Genomic DNA, 16,097 nt, shown 5'->3' with positions numbered 1-16,097 from the left:
AGAGACAAAGTAGGTCATTATGTATTAATAAAGAAGTCAATTCATCTAAATGATATGACAATTTTAAATACACATGCACGTAACACTGGAACATCAAGCTATACACAGCGAATATTATTAGAGCTAAAGAGAGAAACAGGCCACAATACAATAATAGTTAGAGACTTTAACACCCCACTTTCAGCATTAGACATATCTCTGGGACAGAAAATCAACAAACATCGAACTTGATATGTACTGTAAAACAAATGGACCTGATAGATATTTACAGAATATTTCATCCAATGGATGAAGAACACAGAATTTTTTCCTCAGCACTTGGATAATTCTCAAGAACAGACCATATATTAGGTCACAAAAAGTCATAAATCATTCAAAATAATTATATAATATCAAGCATCTTCCCTGACCAGAATGGAGTAAAACTAAAAATCAATAATGGGAGGAATTTTGGAAACTATACAAACACATGGAAATTAAACATTATGCTCCTGAATGATCACTGGGTCAATGAAAAAATTAAGAAGAATTTGAAAAGTTTCTTGAAGCAAATAATAATAATGAAAACACAACATACCATAACCTATGGTATACAGCAAAAGCAGTAGTAAGAGGGAAGTTTATAGCTGTAAGTGCCTACATAAAACAGAGGGAAAACTTTAAATAAACAGTCAAATGATGCATTTTAAAAACCTCGAAAAGCAAGAACGAACCAACCCAAAAATTATTAGAAGAAAAGAAATTATAAAGATTAGTGAAGAAATAAATGAATTTGACATGAAGAAAACAATACCAAAGATCAATGAAACAAAAAAAAGCTTTTTTTTGAAAAAATAAAACTGAGAAACAGCCACACTAAGAAAAAAAGAGAGAAGATACAGATAAATAAAATCAGAAATGAAAAAGAAGACAATGCAACTTATACAACAGAAATTGAAAGGATCATTAGTGGCTACTATTAGAAACTATATTGTCAGTTAATTGAAGAAATCTAAAAGCAATGGGCAAATTCCTAGACACATGCAACATACCAAGATTGAACTAAGAAAAAATTAAAAACTGAAAGAGACCAGTAACAAGTAATGATATTGAAGACATAACAAAAATCCCCCAGTAAAGAAAAGCCTGAAGGTTACACTGCTGAACACTACCAAACATAAAAAAAATCTAATACCAATCTTACTCATACTGTTCCGAAAAACAGAGAAGGAGGGAATACTTCCAGACTCGTTCTGTGAGACCAGTATTACCCTGATATCAAAAACTGACAAAAACACATCGAAAAAAGAAAACTTCAGGCCAGTCTTTCTGATTAATATTGATGCAAAAATTATCAACAAAATAATAGTGAATCAAATTGAACAACATATTAGAAAGATTATTCATCATGACAGTGGGATTTCCCCTTGGGAGGCAAAGATGGTTCAATATATGCAAATAAATCCAATGCGATACAACATATTAACAGAATGAAGGATATAAACCATATGATTATTTCAATTGATGCTGGAAAAGCACTTGAAAAAATTTAACATTACTTCCTGATAAAAACCCTCAGAAAAGTGGGTATAGTAGAAACATACTTCAACATAACCAAAGCCATATATGACACACCCACAGCTGGCATCACACTGAATGGAGAAAATATGAAAACTTTTCTTCTAAGATCTGAAACAAGACAAGCATGCCCACTTCAACCACTATTATTCAGCACAGTATTGGAAGTCCTAGCTAGAGCAGTCAGACAAGAAAAGGGCATCCAAATTGTAGAGAAAAAGTCAAATTATTTTGTTTGCCAATGATATGATCTTATATTGGAAAAGCCTAAAGACTCCACAAAAAACTATTAGAACTCATAAACAAAGTTCAGTGAAGTTTCAGGTTACAAAATAAACATATCGAAATCAGTAGTATTTCTATATGCCAACAGTGAACAATCTGAAGAAGAAATAAAATGTAATCCCACTTATAGAAGCCACAATTAAAATCAAATTCTTAGGAATTAACCAAAGGAGTGAAAGATCTCCATATAATAAAAACTATAAAACATGGATGAAATAAATTGAAGAGGACACCAAAAAAAAAAAAAGGAAAGATATTTACATGTTCATGGATTGGAAGAATCAATATTGTTAAAATATCCATGCTACCTAAAGCAATCTATAAGTTCAATGCAATCCCTATCAAAATATCAATTACATTCTTCAAAGAAATAAAAAAAATCCCAAAATTTATATGGAACCACAAAAGACCTAGAATAGCCAAAGCTATCCTAAGCAAAAAGAACAAAAGGAGGGATTACATTACCTGACTTCAGAGCTATAGTAACCCAAACACAATGGTACTGGCATAAAAACAGACACATAGACCAGTGGAAAAGAACAGAGAACCTGGCGGGGTGCGGTGGCTCACGCCTGTAATCCCAGCACTTTACGAGGCCGAGGTGGACGGATCACGAGGTCAGGAAATTGAGACCATCCTGGCTAACACGGTGAAACCCCGTCTCTACTAAAAATACAAAAAATTAGCTGGGCTTGGTGGTGGGCGCCTGTAGTCCCAGCTACTCGGGAGGCTGAGGCAGGAGAATGGTGTGAAGGCAGAGCTTGCAGTGAGTCGAGATCACGCCACTGCACTCCAGCCTGGGCGACAGAGCGAGACGCCATCTCAAAAAAAAAAAAAAAAAAAAAAAAAAAAGGACAGAGAACCCAGAAAGAAATCCACACACTTACAGTAAACTCATTTTTGACAAAGGTACCAAGAACATACACTGTGCATATGACAGTCTCTTTAATAAATGGTACTGGGAAAACTGGATATCCATATACAGGAGAATAAGACTAGACCCCTATCTCTCGCCATACACAAAAATGAAATCAAAATAGATTTAAGACTCAAATCTAAGACCTTAAACTATGAAACTCCTACAAGAAAACTTTTAGGAAAACCTTCAGGACATTAGTCTGGGCAAAAGTTTATTGAACAATACTCCACAAGCATAGGCAACCAAACAAAAAATGGACAAATGGGATTACATTAAGTTAAAAAGCTTCTACACAGCAAAGAATGCAATCGATGAAGTGAAAACAGAATCTACAAAATGGGAGAAAATATTTGAAACTATGTATCTGATAAAGGATTAATAACAAGAATATATAAGGAGCTCAAACAACTGTATAGAAGACAATCTAATAATCCCATCAACGAATGGGCAAAAGATTTGAATAGACATTTCTCAAAAGAAAACATACAAATGGCAAACAGGCATATGAGAAGGTTCTCAACATCACTGATCATCAGATAAATGCAAATCAAACTATAATGAGATATCTCACCCTCCAGCTAAAATAGCTTATATCCAAAAGACAGGCAACAACAAATACTGGCAAGAATGTGGAGAAAAGAGAACCTTTGTACACTGCTGGAGGGAATGTAAATTAACACAACCACTATGGAGAAGAGTTTGAAGGTTTCTCAAAAACTAAAAATTGAACTACCATATGATCCAGCAATCCCACTTCTCGGTATGTACCCCAAAGAAAGAAAATCAGTATATTAAAGAGATAGCTGTACTGCCATGTTTATTGCAGCACTGTTTACAAGAGTTAAGATTCGGAATCAACTTATATCCCCCAAGAGATGGATGGATAAAGAAAATGTGGTGCATATACATAGTGGAGTACTAGTCAATCATAAAGAATATTGTGATTCTGTCATTTGCAACAACATGGATGGAACTGTTGGTGATCATGTTAAGTAAAATAAGCCAGGCACAGAACAAACAATATCACATGTTCTCACTTATGTGGCATAAAAAAAAATGAACTCATAGATATAGAGAATAGGAGGATGGTTACCAGAGATTGGGAATGATAGTAGGGGCAGGGAGTGAGGTGGGGATGGTTAATGAATACAAAATAATAGAGTGAATAATATCTTGTATTTAATAGCACAACAGGGTGGCTATAGTTAAATTACTTTTACATTTTAAAATAACTAAAAGTGAGTAATTGGATTGTTTATAACGCAACGTATAATTCCTTCAGGGGATGAGAACCCCATTCTCCATGATGAAATTATTTCACATTGCATGCATCAACTCATCTCGTGTACCCTCTGTTAGTTTGTTTTCATACTGCTATAAAGAACTGTCCAAGACTGGGTAATTTATAAAAGAAAAATATTTAATTGACTCACAGTCCACCATGGCTGGAGAGGCCTCAGGAAACTTACCATCATGGCAGAGAGGGAAGCAAGGACCTTCTTCACATAGCAGCAGGAGAGAGAAGAGTGAGGAGTGAAGAGGGAAGAGCCCCTTATAAAACCATCAGATCTTGTGAGAACTCACCCACTATCATGAGAACAGCAGCATGGGGGTAACTGTCCCCATGATTCAATTACCTCCACCTCCCCTCTCCCTTGACACATGGGGATGATGGGGGTTACAATTCAAGATGAGATTTGGGTAAAGACAAAGCCCAACCGTATCATTTCACCCCGGCCCCTCCCAAATCTCATGTTCCTTTCACATTTCAAAACACAGCATGCCTTCCCACAGTTTCCCGAAGTTTAAACTTGTTCCACCCATTAACCCAAAAATCCAAGTCCAAAGTCTCATCTGAGGCAAGGCACTTCCCTTCTGACTATGAGCCTATAAAAACAAAGCAAGTTAGTAACTTCCTTGATACAATGGCGGTACAGACATTGGGTAAATACGCCCATTCCAAATGGGAGAAATTGGCCAAAACAAAGGAGCTACAGGCCCCATGCAAGTCCAAAATTCAGTGAGGCAGTGAAATCTTAAAGCTCCAAAATGATCACCTTTGACTCCATGTCTCACATCCAGCTCATGCTGATGCAAGAGGTGGGGTTCCATGGACTTCGGCAGCTCCACCTGTGTGGCTTGCAAGGTATAGCCTCCATCCTGGCTGCTTTCACAGGCTGGCATCGAATGTCTACAGCTTTTCCAGGTGCATGTTGCAAGCTGTCAGTGGATCTACCATTCTGGGGTCTGGAAGACAGTGACCCTCTTCTCACAGCTCCACTAGGCAGTGCTCCACTGAGGACTCTGTGTGGGGACTCTGACCTCACATCTTCCTTCTGCACTGCCCTAGGAGAGGGTCTCAATGAGCGTTCCACCCCTACAACAAACCTCTGCCTGGACATCCAGGTATTTCCATACGACTTCTGAAATCTAGACACATATTCCCAAACCTCAATTCTTGACTTCTGTGCACCTGCAGGCCCAATACCACATGTACGCCAGCAAGGCTTGGGTCTTGCACCCTCTGGAGCAACGGCTTGAGCTGGATATTAGCCCCTTTTAACCACAGCTGGTTTGCAGGGCACCAAGTCTTGAAATTGCACAAAGCAGCAAGGCCTTGGCCCAGGCCCATAAAACCATTTTTTTTCTCCTAGGCCTCTGGGCCTCCATTGGGAGGCAATGCTGTGAAGACTTCTAACATGCCCTGGAGACATTTTTCCCATTGTCTTGGTGATTAACATTTGGCTCCTAATTACTTATGCAAATTTCTGCAGCAGGCTTGAGTTTCTTCCCAGAAAATGGGTACCAATTTATTGTATTAGTCCATTTTAATACTGCTATAAAGAACTGCCTGAGACTGGTTAATTTAAAAAGGAAAAAGTTTTCATTAACTCACAGTTCAACACAGCTGGGGAGGCCTCAGGAAACTTACAATCATGGCAGAAGGTGAATGGGAAGCAAGATGCCTTCTTCACAAGGCAGCAGGACAGAGAAATGCTGAGCAAAGGGGGAAGAACCCCTTATAAAACCATCAGATCTCATGAGAACTCACTCACTATCACAAGAATAGCATGGGGGAAACTGCCTCCATGATTAAATTACCTCCACCTGGTCTCCCCATTAACACATGGGCATTATGAGGATTATGAGATTTGGTTGGAGACACAAAGCCTAACCATATCATACCCTGTGGATCTATACACCTACCATACACTCACAAAAATTAAAAATAAATGAAAATAAAATTTTAAAAATCTGACAAAATTGAAAAGAAATGTTAGTGCTAAATAAGTGAATTTCATAATGGTAAAAGTATCAATTCATCAAGAATATATGAGAATTATACAGTTACATGTATCTAAAAGTAGAGCCCCAAGATGCAAGAAACAAAAGATGACAGAACTGATAGAAGAAATAGACAATTCAACAGTCATATTTGAAACTCCAGTATTCCTAAGAAAGTAACAGAGGTAGTAGACAGAAAACTAATGTGTATGTAAAGGACCTGAACTCAACTATTAATGAATTTGATCTAAAATATATGAAACACTCAACTCTTAAGAAGTAGAATAAATATTCTCTTCAAGTGTATATGGAAGTCACTATGACAGATCATATTATGTGTCATAAAACATATATGAGCAAATGTAAAATTATTGAATTTGTAAAAAATGTATTCTTTGACAACAGTGAAATTGAACTAGAAGACAATAACCACAGGTATCTAAAAAATCAATAATTTTGAAATTCAATTATACTTATTGGTGAAAGACTGACAGTTTCCCCACTATGATACTGAGATTTATTTTCTCCAAAAATGTAGCTGTAATAGTTTTTAATATATAGTATATTGGATGAGTCCCATCTGGAAATGTCTGCAAGAGGGCTAAGGAAATGGCACACTTCATCTCTGTTTCTGGAAAAAGGGAGGAAGTTTTAGGTATGTATGGGTGAGAGCAGGGACAGCTTTTTAAAGAAATTTCTAATGATTTGAAGAGCTAATAAATGCAATTGCTAATGCTGTTAAGATGACTGTCCACATAGGTGCAGGTTCAGACTGATAGTTTAAAGAGCTTTACATTTCAAAGGATTTGTTAATAGAAAGTTTAAACTTCTTGAGGTACACATTAGGCCCAGATTCAAGAGAAATCTGCAAAAGGAACGACGCTAATGCCAAAGCACGGCTTCATGCTATCTCTCATTCTCCCTTTCTCCACATTTATGTTTTATTTGAACCTTCAGTTAATTGGATACCATGAAATTTTTGTATAAGCTCAATTTTCTGTGTACAAATTAGCTTTCCTCATTCTCTTCACATGACTAACACGCATCTGGGTAGAGCTTAGATACCACTTCTCCTGGAAAATTTGTCCTGGCTCATAAGCTTTGGGTCAGGTGCTCTGTTTTCTGCTCCCAGAGTATCCTGCCTCTTCTTGCCATAACAAGTATAGCATTCATTGTAATTGACTATGTATTTTTTCCGTATACTCTACTAAACTAGGATCTCTATGGTAGTAGGGATGGATTGTTTTTACCTTTTTTACTGTTGTATCCATAGTGCCCCATAAAATACATAGCTCACAATAAACAATTAGCAAACATTTGCTGAATGAGAAGGAATGAAGTATCAAGTGCCTACTATATGCCAAGCATTGTTCCAGTCACTTTATCTGTTATTTAATTTAAATGTTGTGTTAGTTAGGATTCTTCAGAGAAACAGAATGATAGAAGATAGATAGATGATAGAAAGATGACAGATAGATAGATAGATAGATAGATAGATAGATAGATAGATAAAAAGATATTTACTACGAGAGACTGGATCATGCTATTATGAATGCTGAGGATTCCCACAATCTGCTGTCTGCAAGCTGGAGGTCAAGAAAAGCCAGTAGTGCAATGCCACTCCACACCCAAAGACCTGAGATCCAGCCATGCCAATGATATTAATTTCCATTAATTAATAAGTCTGAGTTCAAAGACTTAAGAACCAGGAGGGCTAATGTCTGTGGCAGGAGAAGATGAACGTCCAGCTTAAGAAGAGACAGTAAATTCACCCTTTCTTCACATTTGTGTTTTATTTAAACCCTCAATTGATTGGATCATGTCCACGCACATTGGGGACAGCAATCTTCTTTACTTAGTTTACCAAGAAAAATACTAATCTCCTCCAGAAACACTCGCACAGATATACTCAGAAATAATGTTCTGCCAGGTATTTTGGCATCCCTTAGCCCCCTCAAGTTTACACACACAATTAACCATCATAAATAGTAACGTCCAGATCTTTTAAAGCCTGATATGTCTGCTCAGGACCTCCAAAAATCACACTTCAAGATGGGATTAGATGTATAAGACATATATTGGTGAATACAATTGCAAAGGATGAAAAAGGTGGGAGCAGAAATATGTGGGAAGAGCCCTGAGACAGTAACACAAGTCTGACATTTGTGATAGAAGAAAAGCAAGGAGAAGGACTGGTTAGGAAGACCTTCAGATGGAAGTGGAGTTCTGAGACGTTATCAGTCAAGTCAATGGGGTGTTTTTCATAGAAAAATCCCAGGTTGTAGAGAAGAAGTCTGCCTCTAGTATCCCTTTCATGCTCAGTCATTGGCTAGGTGCAGTCTTGGAGAAATGGCTTCAATGAGAGTAGCATAGCAAATCCAGAGGTGCAGCAACTGGACACTGCTAGTCAAATATGCTTCCTACAGCAGGTTTTTTCAGAGGACAATCTGAATCGTGCTTTACTATGGCCACCACAGTCCACTTGTTTAGTCACACAGATGCACTTTCCATTACATGTTTGGAAAATATCTTCTAAGTGACCTTCACAGACTTCCGTTCAGTCAGAAGAGGGAGGTCAGTGGAAATGAACTACATATCTCCCATCACATCACTGCAGTTAATTTCACAGTCATGAATGAAATTCTTGCTTTTTCTCTTCAACTCTGCATTCAACAACTGTCATCTCTACAGATCTCATTGGCTTATCTGATGGTGTAAACCAAATATTTATTTTCCGAGGGTCTAAGCCTTTGATATTCATATACTTCTTAGGCCAAGGCTGCCACAAGTGTTCATTCATTGACATAAATAAGCACTTGAGTAGCAGAAAATACACAGTAGATTTACACACATATTCTTCCTCGTCCCCATTATGTAAAAATAGTCCTACTACTGCTTCCTATGAGGATCAATTACCTCTGCCAAGATGCAACTCAAAATGGCGAGCAGCAGCCGTAGCTTGTATTTTAATGTGTCATATGGCAAAAGTAGAACCATGAACTCTAACTCCAAAGGATACAATTGTGTAAGAACAGAAGCGCAAGTCCTCCAGTGCGTCATCAGGAAGAACAGTAAGTGATACTCGAATCCTCTACATGTTTTATTCTTATTAAGGACACAGCACCATATACAAGGCACTGAATCAATGCATATAGTGAATCCTAGAAGACGGCATCTCATCCACATGAAGTAATATCTCCACAGCAACACTTTATCTATCAGTTCAATGGAATTTTTTTTCTTTTCAAACTATAGAGTACAGTTAAGTGATATGACAAATAGGTAACATGATTCATTCCAGAGGGGACACCTAGTCTGATGTTTATGTTGTGTGGGAATTAAAGTCTGTGGATCAGGAAGCCTGTAATCTCTCAATGGTTGTACTGCTTAAAGGTTTGCAGGCAAGAAAGAAAACCCATACCCAGAATAGGAAACTCTCATGTGGGATGAACCGCTGGCCTTTCCAAGACAGGAAGATCTCGTTATCCATTTTATCTCAGTTGCTGAATTTATCAGCCTAAAGTTGTTTGTAATATTTCTTTACTGTCATTTTAATGTCTGTAGAGTCTGTGTCAATAACTGCTTTTTTATTTCTGATATTTGTAATTTGTATGTGCTCTATATTCTTCTTGGCTAGGCAGGATACATATTTATTAACTTTATGAGTCTTAACAATACAATTATGGCTTATTGAATTTCGCTATTGTTTTGTTTTCAATTTTATTGGTTATTGCTTTTATTATGCTTGCTTTCAGTTAAATGTGTCCTTTTTTGATGACTTTAGAAATACATGCTTTTTTGAACTGTCTTCCAATATAGGCAGTTTTTAAGAATTTTTTTTCTTATAGAAACATTCTATGCTATAAAGTCCACTCTAAACACTGCTTTAGCTACGTGCCAAAAATATTAGTATGTTTTTATTTACATTTAACTCAAAATATTTTCTAATTCACCTTATGACTTCCTCCTTGACTCCTATGTTACTTGTGGATTTGTGCAATTTCCAAATGTTTGATCATTTTTCACATATCTTTTTGTTATTGATTTCTAGTTAAATTCAGTTCTAGTGAAAGTATACACTTTATATAACTTCAATTCTTTTAAATTTGCTGAGGTCGGCTTCATGGCTTATGATATGGCTTATGATATCTTGTTGGCCATTTCTTGTGCACTTGAAAAAGAGTGTTCTCTGTGGCTAGGTAGAATGTCCCAAAGATCTCGTTTGGGACATGCTGCTTGATAGATAGTATTGTTGCTGTCTTACATACCTTTACTAATCAATGTCTACTAGTTCAATCAGTTGCTGAAATAAGGAATGTTGACATCTCCAATTGTCACTATGAACCTATTTCTTCTTTAAGTTTTGTCAAGTTTTACTTCACATATTTGGCAGCTGTGTTGTGTAGTGCACACATATTTAGGATTGCTAATGTGTTTGTGGTGACGTGACCTCTTTATCCTTATGTAATGTCCCACTTTATTTGTGGCAATACCCGTTTTTTGAGGCCAGTATTATTTGATATTCATAGAGCCACTCCAGCTTCCTTTAAATTAATATTAGCATAGTATATTTTTTTTTCAATTTTGACTTATAGCTGTCTAGGTCTCTACATTCAAATTAAATTTCTTAAAAATAGCATAGAAGTAGGCCTTTTAAAAAAATATCCAATCTAGCAATCTCTTATATTTTAAAAATTTGTTATGAGGTAATTTATTTTATTTCATAATTTTTAAAAATTTCAAGAGCATTAGGGGTACAAATATTTTTTGGATACATGGATAAATTGTTTAGTGGTGAAGTCTGGGGTATTAGCATACCCCTCAGCTCAATAGTGTACGTTGTACCCAGTAGGTAATTTTTTATTTCTTCCCATCCTCCTCCCCTCTCTCCTTCTGATTCTCCAATGTCGCATATACCACTCTCTATATCCTTGCACACTCATAGCTTAGCTCCCACTTATAAATGAGAACATGCAGTATTTGGTTTTCTGTTCCTGAATTATTTCACTTAGGATAATGTTTTCCAGTTCCATTCAAGTTAGCAATCTCTATTAATTGGCATGCATTACATTTAATGTAATTGTTGATTTGCTTGTATTAAAGTCTACCATCTTATTAGTTACTTTCTTGTTATTCCATCTATCCTTTCCTACATGATATGGCTTGGCTCTGTGTTTGCACCCAAATCTCTTCTTGAATTGTACCCCCATAATTCCCATGTGTTGTGGGAGGGACCTGGTGGGAGATAATTGAATCACGGGGGCGGTTTCTCCCATACTGTTCTCTCGTGGTAGTGAATAAGTCTCACAATATCTGATGGTTTTATAAAGGGAAATACCTTGCACTTGGCTCTCATTCTCTCTCTTGACACTGCCATGTAAGAAGTGCCTTTTGCCTTCTGTCAAGATTGTGAGGCCTCCCTAGCCACGTGGAACTGTAAGTCCATTAAACCTCTTTCTTTTGTAAGTTGCCCAGTCTCGGGTATGTCTTCATCAGCAACGTGAAAACGGACTAATACACTACATATTTCCCTTTTCTTTCCTTTGTTCCAGATAATACTTGAGAGCCTTGTATGATTTCATTTTATCTCCACTATTGCCTTATTATGTATATTTTAAAAATATTATTTATGTTCTTTACTTATATTTTCATAGTATTTATATTAATAATATATTATTTATATTTAATTATAGTATTTGGTTATTTATACCTCTTTTTAATTTTTTTTGGTGGCACTAGTGTTTAAATTATATATCTTTAATTACCTACAGCCAGTCTTCAAATAATATTATCTCTTCTTGTGTAGCTTAAGACTCTTATAATAAATAGTATACTCTCAACTCTTCCCCTCATCTTTTGTCCAATTATTTTATATATTTTACTTTAGCGTATGATAGAAATTCATAACATACGGCAATTATTTTTTGTTGCTTTAGATAGTCAGCTGTCTTTTAACACACTTAGAATAAGAGGCACTCTATTATATTTCCCTTTATTCAACCGTTTACAGACTTCCTCATTACTTTGTATAGATTCAAGCCTCTTTTTGGTATTATACTCCTTTTGCCTAAATAACTTCCTTTAACATATCCTGTATTGCAAGTAATTAACTTTCTCAGTACTTAGATTAAAAAGGACCTTACTTCTTCATTTTAAGAGATACTTTTCTCTGTATACATGTTGAAAGTTTTTTTTTCTTTCAGCACCTTAAAGTTGCCACTATTACTATTTGCCTGTCTGACAAAATTTCGACTTTCATAATATTTTGTCCTGTTGTATGCAATATCTCTTTTTTATCTTTATATACTTCTGGCATTTTCTGTTTATCTTTGGTTTTCAACTGTTGGAGTTAGATATAATGTGTCTAGTGTGTGTGTGTCTGTGTGTGTGTGTCTGTGTGTGTATGTTTATCCTGTTATCCTGCTTGGGGTTCTTTCAGCTCCTTTGATCTGTGTTTTGATGTCTCTCATTATTTTCTGAAAATTTTCTTCATTATTTTTGAACATCTCTGAGATTCCAATTTCACATGCATTAAAGTGTTGGATATTGTTCTAGAAGATTCAGATATTCTTTTTAAAAAAACACTTTTTTCTTTTCTCATTGCGATAAATTTAGGTAATTTTTATTAATCCAGTTTTAAGTTCACTGATTCTTGAGTCTAATAATGAGCCCATCAAAGGCAACCTTCACTTCTGTTACCATGTTTCTGTTTTCGTTTCCAGCGTTTTCACTTAACTCTTAAGGTTTTAATCCTTCCATTGAAATTCATCATCTGGTCATGCACATTGTCCAGATTTACTTTTAAAGCCATTAAAATATTAGTGAATGGTTATTTTAAATTTTCTGATAGTTTTAATGCCTGGGTGAAATCTGAGTCTAATTTTGTTGATTGATGTATCTGTTCACAGTAGATTGTTTATTCTTGCTTTATTGTGAATCCCATAGGTTTTATTAAATGCTAGGTATTTCATAAAGGATAGCAGAGACTGAGGGAAATAGGATGATGGCTTCAAATTGGCAAACTTCTTCCTTTGGTAGGTCATGAATGTTGGAGGTTGAGTCAATCTCATCAGGAATTAAGCTTGGTTTGAATTTCGTTGTTGCTATTATCACCCTCAATGTACCGCTGGGCAGAAGTATCTAGATTGAACTTTGTAAGTGACAGTCCATGTTTGTTGGGCCCATTTATAGCCTTAATCTCTTTTATGACGGCCACCAGTCCTCACCTGCACTCGTTGCACCAGTTCCCAAGTGGCCATCAGTAAAATCAGGCTAATATCAAGTTGTTGAGTCATTGGTGTCTGGTTGGTCAATGCCTCTTTCATGGTAGATGGTCTCTGGTAGGTATTGATGAAGCAAAAACCGTCACACTTTTTGGTCCATCCTATGCGTCCATTGACATACCTTATTACAGGTTTCCTTTTCTTCAATCTTCTAGTCTTTTGACTTCCAAACCCTTAACTAGACAGCCAGGCCATTTGGCCACTGCCTCAAAATTTATTCATACTATCAGCTAAAGCCACTTCTTCCACACAATGTTGATTGCCAAATACATTAATCCGAAATCTACACATTGGGAAGATAACCTCTCTCCTTTTCTCTCTCTCTCTTTTTTTTTTTTTTTTTTTTTTTTTTTTGAGACAGGATCTTGCTCTGTAACCCAGGCTGGAGCACAGTGACACAATCTTGGTTCACTACAATCTCCACTTCCTGGGCTTAAGCAATCTTCCCACCTCAGACTCCTGAGCAGCTGCGACTACAGGCACATGCCACAACACTTGGCGAATTTTTAAACTTTTTATATGGATGATGTCTCACTATATTGCCCAGGCTGGCTGCAAACTCCAGGGCTCAAGCGATCCTCCCATCTCAGCCCTGCAAAGTGTTGGGATTGCAGGCATGAACTATCGTGCCCAGCCCCCTTTCTCCTTATTTTAAGGCCACCTCTGAATGTGGTTGTAATGCAGCTACGATCACCTTTGGGCTTGCACCCAAAAACTAAGCTGATACATTTGTAAAATGGCTTGGGCTTTTTTCCTTCTTTATCAGTTAAACATAGAAAAACCCCATATGGCCATAGGTGTGCAATACATGTGGAAACCTGAAACAACTATGACAGGTGGTGTGAGGGGCTGAGCTATCTGCTGATCTCTTCTCTTCCTGTTTTTATTTGAATCCTGGAATGACAGCTATAATCGACTATTATTTGATTTATCTTGCAGTAGACTACAGTCATTTTCCTGTATCTATCTGGTTTCTTCAGGGCCCAGAATACCAAATTAGGCAGAGATGATAGGCAGAGATGATAGGGACCACACTATTTTTCACCATCTTTTTATCTCCCCAAGGGTGCACTATTTTTTTTCTTTTTGTTTTTAATGTATTATCTTGGCTTGAGGGTAAACGGTGAAGTTTTGAGACATTCAGTTGGTATTCTGCTCTCTGATACCTCTTAACTAACAAACCAATCACGCCATGTGGGTGTTACTCTAACTTCCAGAAGGGCACACCAAAATTATACACTTGAGAACTGGAGAGGTAAACACTGACTGGCTCTGAAGACCCAGTGGACCCACTGTAATTCAGATGTTAGTCAGTACTTCATTCATCACCTGCATTATAAGCTCTCACTCTAGTAGGGGGACTATGGTGACTCTTTGGGTCTCCAGATATCCGTGTCTACTTAGATTCTTTGATCAATAGTTCACAAAATGTCTGGGTATTTCCCTTTTATCAGTGTAAAGTAATTCACATAAATGGTCATCAGCATCCTGCTCTGGCATTCTTGCTTTTCTTTCTGGTTGTAGATGTTAAGCAGCACCCTTGTTGTCTGCCTTCTATTTTTCTCCTAGTTATATCAGGCTCAAATAACAATCTCTGTATCTCCCTGCATGTCAAGCCCTTTTAAGTGCTACTCCAAACTAGCTGGTCATTGTGGTGTTTGTATCATTCTGGCTTCTGGCCTTTGTTACTTGGGGACCTCATCATCCTCCTGAATATATATATTTCTAAAAGAAGCTTACATCGCTGACCACCTCTGTAACAATCAACCATGGCCTACAGAAAAGGGTCAACACTTAACTAGGCAATGCTGGTGGCCTCTCACAAACACATTTCTATTTCTATGTGTCATCTGGGCCATCTCGTGAAACATAATACTCAGGAAGGCCTTCTGTTATCATATACTAATGTATTCTAGCTCACTTCCCCAAGCGTTTTTAATTCCTTAATCTCTCATCTGCTGGAGAAACTCAGAAATTTCCACTTCATTCTGCATGTGCCATTTTTTTTTTACTCCTGGTCTCTAATGAGCCATTCTAACAGCAACTTTGCTCCATCCACTGAGGTCCTTGCAAGAGTATTAAATTCCATATTCTGAAAAAAATGCCTCCAAGATAATGAGTTCTTACTTATCTGCATCCCTTGATCAAGCACTTTCAAAGTTGAGTCCCAGGGATAATTTATTGGCTCCTGGTCAGTACATGATAGTGTTACGGAATGAATGTTTGTGTTACCCGCTAAATTCACAAGGTGAAATTCCAACAACTTGATGTGATGATATTAAAAGGTAGGGCTTTGGGAGATAATTATGTCATGAGGGTAGAACCCTCCTGAATAGGATTAGTGTCCTCATAAGAAGAAACACAAGAGCTTGCCTCTCACTCTCTGCCTTCTCCAATATGAGGACACAGCAAAAAGACAGCCATATACAAACAGAGAAGACCCTTAGCAGACACCAGATCTGATGGTGCTTTGATCTTCAACTTCCCAGCCTCCAGAACTATGAGAAATAAATATCTGTTGTTTAAACCACCCAGATAACGGCAATTTGTTATAGCAGCCTGAACTAAGACAGCTAGCTACTTCTTGGAGCTCCTTTAGGGTGTAAACCCTTTTCTCCATTATCAGGCTCAAAACTCCCCTATCTGGGTTTTGTGGGAACTTAATCCTAGTTGTTGGTCTGACAACCAAGAAGGCAGGTGGTCACTACTCCTGAGGGGATTACCTGTTACCTTTTCTGAAAGAGCCCTCTTCATTGTCTTCCCACATG

This window comes from Pongo abelii, chromosome X (genome assembly GCF_028885655.2).
Source record: "Pongo abelii isolate AG06213 chromosome X, NHGRI_mPonAbe1-v2.0_pri, whole genome shotgun sequence".
NCBI lineage: Eukaryota > Metazoa > Chordata > Mammalia > Primates > Hominidae > Pongo > Pongo abelii.
Note: the sequence above shows the minus strand (reverse complement) of the source record.